Genomic DNA, 10,000 nt, shown 5'->3' with positions numbered 1-10,000 from the left:
GTCCGCTAACGTAACCCACGTTGTCGCCTAAACCTGCTCTGTAATTGTTATACGACTCGTTCAATTAGTGTAGTGTTGCCCACCCGCAACCCTCGCAATATAGTTCGCTACTCGCACTGCCCGCTCCCCTGTGTATCGCTTCATGTTAAACACCTTGCAAGTCTTGCTGACTTTCCACATGCTCCTGCTGTACACTGTTATGTGGATGGCAGCAGGACGTACATGCCGCCCCCCCCCCCACCCCTCCCCACGTCCCCACCTTGCCCCCTGCCTTCGCAAGCTGGTTGGTGAGAAGTTTGCATGTTCAATGCCCTTCGCATGCGACGTACTCAGGCTACGTTGTGGTGCGGCCTGTGTCAACTGTCCGCTGATGTCGTACGCATAAACCACAATCTGTACTGCACATTCGTCCTTATGTACTGAATGATACATCGTGGCACATGTGTGACCGTACAACGACTGCGCCCAAAAACGGCGGACCATACAGTGCAAATATTGTGCACGCAGCTACGTGTCGTCTCCCTATGAGAGCTGGATTGCAGTGTGGTACGCCATAGAGACGTGTGGGAGGAACGGACGCCGTGGATGGCGATCAGCATGAGCTGTGTGTTGATGTATTCGGACCTAGTCGTCTCTCCTCAAACACCGTGATAGCATGGTGCACCGCGTTCCATATCTGCGACATGCTACAGAGGCCGGTTGACAGTCGTTCGAGCAATGGACATCGCATACGTACGGGGGCCACCTTCCACGTATTGTCTAGGCGTGCACATTTTGTTGCGTGTATGTGGGCAGACGTAGTGTGGCGTGACACCTGACACAGGCATGCAATAATCGTTGAAGTTGCTAATGGCGATGGACGCCTACGTTTGCTGGTGAAGTTACGCAAATGAAGAAATGGTAACCCGTTGTGGTGCGGTTGTTCTCGCTAGGGGTGAATCGGTGATGGCGACGATAGGTTGAGGTACTAACCGGTTGTTCCAGCGATACCCACCATGCCGATGAAACTGAACGGCATCTGGGTGTGAAGCGATACGCGGCGGTGGCTGGGTGGGACCGTCCCCGGCCGGTGAGGGGGCGCCTCCCGGCGTGCTGGCCGCGCGGTGCGTGGGCGCACGCGCTACAGCCGGCTGGTGGGGGCGGCCAGTGGCAGGCGCGCCGGCCGACGGACGCGGCAGGCGTCGCAGCTGCGCGCCGGCGCACCCTGCGCGCGGCGCCGTGCGGCCAAAGTAGGTCCTCGCGGGCCCGGTGCGAAGCGCGGTGGACATCTTCAGTGTGCTGGTCCGATTGAGGACTGTGTGCGTTGAGGATGCGCCGCCGCCCGGCGCTCGGCGCCGCGACGCCGTCTGCTGCTCGGTCGCCCCAGCGGTTCTCGCTGGTGGTTTGTATCGCAGCTGTGCGGATGTGTTGGCGCGTGCGCTGTGCTGGGAGAGTTCGCTTCGGCACCCAAGTGGGGCTTTTGTCCTTCTGTGGCGCTGGCGTTGGAGCTGCCGGTCACCGTAGGTGGCGCGTGTTGTCTCCCGCCGGCAATGCCACGACAGCACGCTCCCGGGCCTCTGTCGGCAGCGGCAAGCTCAGTTGGGAGCACGGGTGGTCGCACCGAAAGCGTCTACTCGCCTAACTCCGGGCGATTGCGCCTCTCTCGAACCCGACCAAGTACTTGGGACGGCGCTGCGCGCCGCCGGGACCTGAGAGGGTTTCGAGGTGTATTGTGCAGGGGAGCTCAGCCTCCTCCTGTTTGCAGAATGATTGAGCGGACGCTTGCGTGTTCGCGCGGGCCCCCGGGACACACTCCCGGGCGGCCGGCTGCTCAGCTCTAGTTGACGCAGCTCCCTGGTTGATCCTGCCAGTAGTCATATGCTTGTCTCAAAGATTAAGCCATGCATGTCTCAGTACAAGCCGCATTAAGGTGAAACCGCGAATGGCTCATTAAATCAGTTATGGTTCCTTAGATCGTACCCACGTTACTTGGATAACTGTGGTAATTCTAGAGCTAATACATGCAAACAGAGTCCCGACCAGAGATGGAAGGGACGCTTTTATTAGATCAAAACCAATCGGTCGGCTCGTCCGGTCCGTTTGCCTTGGTGACTCTGAATAACTTTGGGCTGATCGCACGGTCCTCGTACCGGCGACGCATCTTTCAAATGTCTGCCTTATCAACTGTCGATGGTAGGTTCTGCGCCTACCATGGTTGTAACGGGTAACGGGGAATCAGGGTTCGATTCCGGAGAGGGAGCCTGAGAAACGGCTACCACATCCAAGGAAGGCAGCAGGCGCGCAAATTACCCACTCCCGGCACGGGGAGGTAGTGACGAAAAATAACGATACGGGACTCATCCGAGGCCCCGTAATCGGAATGAGTACACTTTAAATCCTTTAACGAGTATCTATTGGAGGGCAAGTCTGGTGCCAGCAGCCGCGGTAATTCCAGCTCCAATAGCGTATATTAAAGTTGTTGCGGTTAAAAAGCTCGTAGTTGGATTTGTGTCCCACGCTGTTGGTTCACCGCCCGTCGGTGTTTAACTGGCATGTATCGTGGGACGTCCTGCCGGTGGGGCGAGCCGAAGGCGTGCGACCGCCCCGTGCGTGCTCGTGCGTCCCGAGGCGGACCCCGTTGAAATCCTACCAGGGTGCTCTTTATTGAGTGTCTCGGTGGGCCGGCACGTTTACTTTGAACAAATTAGAGTGCTTAAAGCAGGCAAGCCCGCCTGAATACTGTGTGCATGGAATAATGGAATAGGACCTCGGTTCTATTTTGTTGGTTTTCGGAACCCGAGGTAATGATTAATAGGGACAGGCGGGGGCATTCGTATTGCGACGTTAGAGGTGAAATTCTTGGATCGTCGCAAGACGAACAGAAGCGAAAGCATTTGCCAAGTATGTTTTCATTAATCAAGAACGAAAGTTAGAGGTTCGAAGGCGATCAGATACCGCCCTAGTTCTAACCATAAACGATGCCAGCCAGCGATCCGCCGCAGTTCCTCCGATGACTCGGCGGGCAGCCTCCGGGAAACCAAAGCTTTTGGGTTCCGGGGGAAGTATGGTTGCAAAGCTGAAACTTAAAGGAATTGACGGAAGGGCACCACCAGGAGTGGAGCCTGCGGCTTAATTTGACTCAACACGGGAAACCTCACCAGGCCCGGACACCGGAAGGATTGACAGATTGATAGCTCTTTCTTGATTCGGTGGGTGGTGGTGCATGGCCGTTCTTAGTTGGTGGAGCGATTTGTCTGGTTAATTCCGATAACGAACGAGACTCTAGCCTGCTAACTAGTCGCGTGACATCCTTCGTGCTGTCAGCGATTACTTTTCTTCTTAGAGGGACAGGCGGCTTCTAGCCGCACGAGATTGAGCAATAACAGGTCTGTGATGCCCTTAGATGTTCTGGGCCGCACGCGCGCTACACTGAAGGAATCAGCGTGTCTTCCTAGGCCGAAAGGTCGGGGTAACCCGCTGAACCTCCTTCGTGCTAGGGATTGGGGCTTGCAATTGTTCCCCATGAACGAGGAATTCCCAGTAAGCGCGAGTCATAAGCTCGCGTTGATTACGTCCCTGCCCTTTGTACACACCGCCCGTCGCTACTACCGATTGAATGATTTAGTGAGGTCTTCGGACTGGTACGCGGCATTGACTCTGTCGTTGCCGATGCTACCGGAAAGATGACCAAACTTGATCATTTAGAGGAAGTAAAAGTCGTAACAAGGTTTCCGTAGGTGAACCTGCGGAAGGATCATTACCGACTAGACTGCATGTCTTTCGATGTGCGTGTCGTGTCGCGCAACACGCTACCTGTACGGCTCGCCGTAGCCGTGCGCCGCGTGCGGAACCACGCGTGCCTCTCAAAACTAGCGGCAATGTTGTGTGGTACGAGCGCTGAAGCGCTGGAGCGGCTGGCCTGCGGCACCTGGCGCCTGGCGCCGGTTTTGAATGACTTTCGCCCGAGTGCCTGTCCGCTCCGGTGTGGAGCCGTACGACGCCCGTCGGCCGTGAGGCCGTTGGACACAGAACGCTGGAACAGGGGCCGCCACACGCCTCACTCCCGCCTATGCGACCGTCTCGAAAGAGACGGCGGAAACTTGAGAAAAGATCACCCAGGACGGTGGATCACTCGGCTCGTGGGTCGATGAAGAACGCAGCAAATTGCGCGTCGACATGTGAACTGCAGGACACATGAACATCGACGTTTCGAACGCACATTGCGGTCCATGGATTCCGTTCCCGGGCCACGTCTGGCTGAGGGTCGGCTACGTATACTGAAGCGCGCGGCGTTTGCCCCGCTTCGCAGACCTGGGAGTGTCGCGGCCGCCTGTGGGGCCGGCCGCGTCTCCTCAAACGTGCGATGCGCGCCCGTCGCCTGGCGGTTCGCATACCGGTACTTTCTCGGTAGCGTGCACAGCCGGCTGGCGGTGTGGCGTGCGACACCTCGTACAACGACCTCAGAGCAGGCGAGACTACCCGCTGAATTTAAGCATATTACTAAGCGGAGGAAAAGAAACTAACAAGGATTCCCCCAGTAGCGGCGAGCGAACAGGGAAGAGTCCAGCACCGAACCCCGCAGGCTGCCGCCTGTCGTGGCATGTGGTGTTTGGGAGGGTCCACTACCCCGACGCCTCGCGCCGAGCCCAAGTCCAACTTGAATGAGGCCACGGCCCGTAGAGGGTGCCAGGCCCGTAGCGGCCGGTGCGAGCGTCGGCGGGACCTCTCCTTCGAGTCGGGTTGCTTGAGAGTGCAGCTCCAAGTGGGTGGTAAACTCCATCTGAGACTAAATATGACCACGAGACCGATAGCGAACAAGTACCGTGAGGGAAAGTTGAAAAGAACTTTGAAGAGAGAGTTCAAAAGTACGTGAAACCGTTCTGGGGTAAACGTGAGAAGTCCGAAAGGTCGAACGGGTGAGATTCACGCCCATCCGGCCACTGGCCTCCGCCCTCGGCAGATGGGGCCGGCCGCCCGCGCGGAGCAATCCGCGGCGGGGTCGTGTCCGGTTGCCTTTCCACTCGCCGCGGGGTGGGGCCGTTCCGGTGTGCGGTGGGCCGCACTTCTCCCCTAGTAGGACGTCGCGACCCGCTGGGTGCCGGCCTACGGCCCGGGTGCGCAGCCTGTCCTTCCGCGGGCCTCGGTTCGCGTCTGTTGGGCAGAGCCCCGGTGTCCTGGCTGGCTGCCCGGCGGTATATCTGGAGGAGTCGATTCGCCCCTTTGGGCGCTCGGGCTCCCGGCAAGCGCGCGCGGTTCTTCCCGGATGACGGACCTACCTGGCCCGGCCCCGGACCCGCGCCGCTGTTGGCTCGGGATGCTCTCGGGCGGAATAATCGCTCCCGTCAGCGGCGCTTCAGCTTTGGACAATTTCACGACCCGTCTTGAAACACGGACCAAGGAGTCTAACATGTGCGCGAGTCATTGGGCTGTACGAAACCTAAAGGCGTAATGAAAGTGAAGGTCTCGCCTTGCGCGGGCCGAGGGAGGATGGGGCTTCCCCGCCCTTCACGGGGCGGCGGCCTCCGCACTCCCGGGGCGTCTCGTCCTCATTGCGAGGTGAGGCGCACCTAGAGCGTACACGTTGGGACCCGAAAGATGGTGAACTATGCCTGGCCAGGACGAAGTCAGGGGAAACCCTGATGGAGGTCCGTAGCGATTCTGACGTGCAAATCGATCGTCGGAGCTGGGTATAGGGGCGAAAGACTAATCGAACCATCTAGTAGCTGGTTCCCTCCGAAGTTTCCCTCAGGATAGCTGGTGCTCGTACGAGTCTCATCCGGTAAAGCGAATGATTAGAGGCCTTGGGGCCGAAACGACCTCAACCTATTCTCAAACTTTAAATGGGTGAGATCTCCGGCTTGCTTGATATGCTGAAGCCGCGAGCAAACGACTCGGATCGGAGTGCCAAGTGGGCCACTTTTGGTAAGCAGAACTGGCGCTGTGGGATGAACCAAACGCCGAGTTAAGGCGCCCGAATCGACGCTCATGGGAAACCATGAAAGGCGTTGGTTGCTTAAGACAGCAGGACGGTGGCCATGGAAGTCGGAATCCGCTAAGGAGTGTGTAACAACTCACCTGCCGAAGCAACTAGCCCTGAAAATGGATGGCGCTGAAGCGTCGTGCCTATACTCGGCCGTCAGTCTGGCAGTCATGGCCGGTCCTTGCGGCCGGCCGCGAAGCCCTGACGAGTAGGAGGGTCGCGGCGGTGGGCGCAGAAGGGTCTGGGCGTGAGCCTGCCTGGAGCCGCCGTCGGTGCAGATCTTGGTGGTAGTAGCAAATACTCCAGCGAGGCCCTGGAGGGCTGACGCGGAGAAGGGTTTCGTGTGAACAGCCGTTGCACACGAGTCAGTCGATCCTAAGCCCTAGGAGAAATCCGATGTTGATGGGGGCCGTCATAGCATGATGCGCTTTGTGCTGGCCCCCGTTGGGCGAAAGGGAATCCGGTTCCTATTCCGGAACCCGGCAGCGGAACCGATACAAGTCGGGCCCCTCTTTTAGAGATGCTCGTCGGGGTAACCCAAAAGGACCCGGAGACGCCGTCGGGAGATCGGGGAAGAGTTTTCTTTTCTGCATGAGCGTTCGAGTTCCCTGGAATCCTCTAGCAGGGAGATAGGGTTTGGAACGCGAAGAGCACCGCAGTTGCGGCGGTGTCCCGATCTTCCCCTCGGACCTTGAAAATCCGGGAGAGGGCCACGTGGAGGTGTCGCGCCGGTTCGTACCCATATCCGCAGCAGGTCTCCAAGGTGAAGAGCCTCTAGTCGATAGAATAATGTAGGTAAGGGAAGTCGGCAAATTGGATCCGTAACTTCGGGATAAGGATTGGCTCTGAGGATCGGGGCGTGTCGGGCTTGGTCGGGAAGTGGGTCAGCGCTAACGTGCCGGGCCTGGGCGAGGTGAGTGCCGTAGGGGTGCCGGTAAGTGCGGGCGTTTAGCGCGGGCGTGGTCTGCTCTCGCCGTTGGTCGGCCTCGTGCTGGCCGGCGGTGCAGGATGCGCGCGCCTGCGCGGCGTTCGCGCCCCGGTGCTTCAACCTGCGTGCAGGATCCGAGCTCGGTCCCGTGCCTTGGCCTCCCACGGATCTTCCTTGCTGCGAGGCCGCGTCCGCCTTAGCGTGCTCCTCCGGGGGCGCGCGGGTGCGCGGATTCTCTTCGGCCGCCATTCAACGATCAACTCAGAACTGGCACGGACTGGGGGAATCCGACTGTCTAATTAAAACAAAGCATTGCGATGGCCCTAGCGGGTGTTGACGCAATGTGATTTCTGCCCAGTGCTCTGAATGTCAACGTGAAGAAATTCAAGCAAGCGCGGGTAAACGGCGGGAGTAACTATGACTCTCGGGGTCCATCGCCGCCGCCAACACCTTGCGGCCGCCAACGCGGAGATCGTCACGGAGAGGCATCGCGCGAGGTGGACGGAGGAAGAAGTCCTGTCGCTCGCCAAGGCAGAAGCCGAACTGTTCCTCGAGAGGGACGCCCGGTTCTTCTTTGTAAATCAAGAACTCATCAGGATGTTCCCCGACCGAACGCTTGAGGCAATCAAGTGCCGACGGCGGCAAGCTGCCCACAAGCAGCTTGTCCGCCAATTCATGGAGGCGCTTGAGATCGGTCGGGGGGAAGAGCCGGCGTCCCGCCGGGGAGCAGCGAGCCCGCTGCCTGACGCGGGCGAGGCCGCTGCGCCGCCCGTCGACGCAGCCGAGGACTTCGCGGCCGACACCACCGGGCCGCCGCCGGAGGGGCCGACTGACGCCGCCATCTGGGAGCATCTGGCGGGGCTACCCGCTTCCGCCCAGCGTTTCTCTGCCCTGGATCGTGTCATAGGTCTGGGGCGGGGCACGCCACCCGATGTCATCCTGGGCATGCTCCCGGATGCCCTTGCGTCGGTCGGGTCCAGAGGGGAGAGATCGATCACCAGGACACAGCGGCCGCGCCAACCATCGAAGCGGCCGCCTGCCGCGCCGCCGACGCAGAAGCGCAAGCGGCGCCGCTGGGAGTACGCGAGAACGCAGGATGCCTTCCGACGGTCGCGTGCACGTTGCGTGCGCGGCCTCTTGGATGGCACCCTGCTCCAGCCGCCACCTGCCATCCCTGGTCTGCTGGACTTCTGGGCGGACCTCTTCACCAAGAAGCCCATCTCCACCGCGGGCTTCATTCGTGACCGCCTCCTCCCGCACTCAGAGCCTGTCGCTCTTGAGTGCATATGGGGGCCGGTCACACATGAGGAGGTCGCCGCCGCGTTGCCGCCCAGGGGATCAGCAGCCGGGCCGGACGGCCTTACCCCAGCGGAGTTGCGGCGCCTGCCGCACGAAGTCCTGGTGAAAGTGATGAATCTCTTCCTTCTGGCCCGCGCCCTTCCGGAACGCCTGCTTCGCGCGCGGACGTCCCTTCTCCCGAAAACGGCTGCACCAACATCCCCCGCTGACTTTCGCCCCATTACGGTCTGCTCGGTGTTGGCGCGGACCTTTCACAAGGTTCTCGCGTCACGCCTGATGCGCGCATGTGCTGTGGACGAACGTCAGCGGGCATTCATCCCTCGGGATGGGATGTTGGAAAATACCTTCATCTTGGACACTGCTCTCACCGACGCAGTTCGCTCCTGCCGCTCTGTCTTTGTGGCGTCGATCGACGTATCTAAGGCATTCGATTCGGTAGATCATGCTGCCCTTCGCCCCGTGCTGAAGGCGCATGGCCTGCCGGATTGCTTTGTCGAGTATGTCGAGCGGTGCTACGAGGGCAGCACGACAGTGATAGCGGACGGCGCCGGCGTGGGCGTGTCTGTGCAGCCAGCACGGGGCGTTCGCCAGGGCGATCCCCTCTCCCCCCTCCTGTTCAACTTTGCGGTGGACTACGTTTTAGGCCAACTGCCCTCCCACATCGGAGCTCGGATCCTCGGTCGCAGAGTCAACGCTGCGGCCTTTGCAGATGACGTCTTGCTGTTTGCAGCGACCCCGAGGGGCTTGCAGTCCCTCATCGACGCAGCTACCGCAGCCCTCGCCCACCTGGGGCTGCAGATCAACGCCCGGAAGTGTTTCACCCTCGCCTTAGTCGCGTCAGGGCGCGAGAAGAAGGTGAAGGTGGACAGCAATGTCACCTTCACAGCAGGCAATACCACCATGCCTGCCCTGCGTGTGGGTGAAACCTTCCGGTACCTGGGGCTGCAATTTTCCACGGCGGGTCGCTGTGTCTTCAATCCACGTAGCCACCTGGTGGAGCAGCTTGACGTCATCTCCCGAGCTCCGCTGAAGCCGCAACAGCGCCTCCACGCTCTCACCAACGTACTTCTCCCTGGCCTGTACCACGGGCTGGCCCTCAGCCGCACCCGGGTGGGTGCATTGAAGTCGGCCGACGTTACCATCCGGGCCGCCGTCAGGAGATGGTTCCGCCTTCCGGCGGACACCCCCCTGGGATACTTCCACGCTCCTGTTGCCCAGGGGGGCCTCGGCATTCCATCTTGCCGATGGATGGGTCCGACCCTCCGTCGGTCCCGTCTCCTGGCGCTGAAGAAGATAGGGCCAGCCTGCGACGGTGCAGGCATGGATGAAGTGCAGCGTGAGATCGAGGTGCTGGAGCGCCACCTAATGTGGGAGGGCCACCTCCTCAAATCGTCAACGCAGGTTGGGGAAATGTGGGCGGCGCGCCTACACATCGCCATTGACGGTGCGGCACTGTCATCTTCTGCCGCCGTCAGTGGCCAACATCACTGGGTCGCCGACACCAGTCGCCTGCTATCTGGGCGTGAATACATCGACGCCCTCCGCGCCCGCATCAACGCCTTCCCTACGAAGGCACGGCGCAGTCGCGGGCGGGAGGCGGACACCAGATGCCGCGCGGGGTGCCAGGCCGTGGAGACCGCCAACCACGTACTTCAGGCTTGCTTTAGGACGCACGGGTCCCGGGTCAAGCGCCATGACGCTGTAGTGCGTTATGTCGCCCGTGGACTCGCGCAGAGGGGCTTCAATGTCTCTGTGGAGCCCCACCTCCGAACACCTGAGGGCATCCGCAAGCCTGACGTGGTGGCGGTCAAAGA

General features: G+C 60.4%; 2 non-coding genes and 1 pseudogene across 2 annotated transcripts; all 3 read left to right on the top strand.

The window, feature by feature from the left end:
* Positions 1-1,830: 1,830 nt before the first annotated feature.
* On the top strand, positions 1,831-3,739 carry LOC124774187. Its single transcript, XR_007015178.1, has one exon. It is a non-coding gene; the product is annotated as a small subunit ribosomal RNA (ribosomal RNA).
* Positions 3,740-4,091: 352 nt separating this feature from the next.
* On the top strand, positions 4,092-4,246 carry LOC124774041. Its single transcript, XR_007015037.1, has one exon. It is a non-coding gene; the product is annotated as a 5.8S ribosomal RNA (ribosomal RNA).
* Positions 4,247-4,434: 188 nt separating this feature from the next.
* The window catches only part of LOC124774427, a 7,521-nt pseudogene continuing 1,955 nt past the window's right edge, over positions 4,435-10,000 (top strand).

The sequence above is a fragment of the Schistocerca piceifrons genome, unplaced genomic scaffold (assembly GCF_021461385.2).
Source record: "Schistocerca piceifrons isolate TAMUIC-IGC-003096 unplaced genomic scaffold, iqSchPice1.1 HiC_scaffold_961, whole genome shotgun sequence".
Lineage (NCBI taxonomy): Eukaryota > Metazoa > Arthropoda > Insecta > Orthoptera > Acrididae > Schistocerca > Schistocerca piceifrons.
This window is presented reverse-complemented; position numbering and strand designations above follow the sequence as displayed.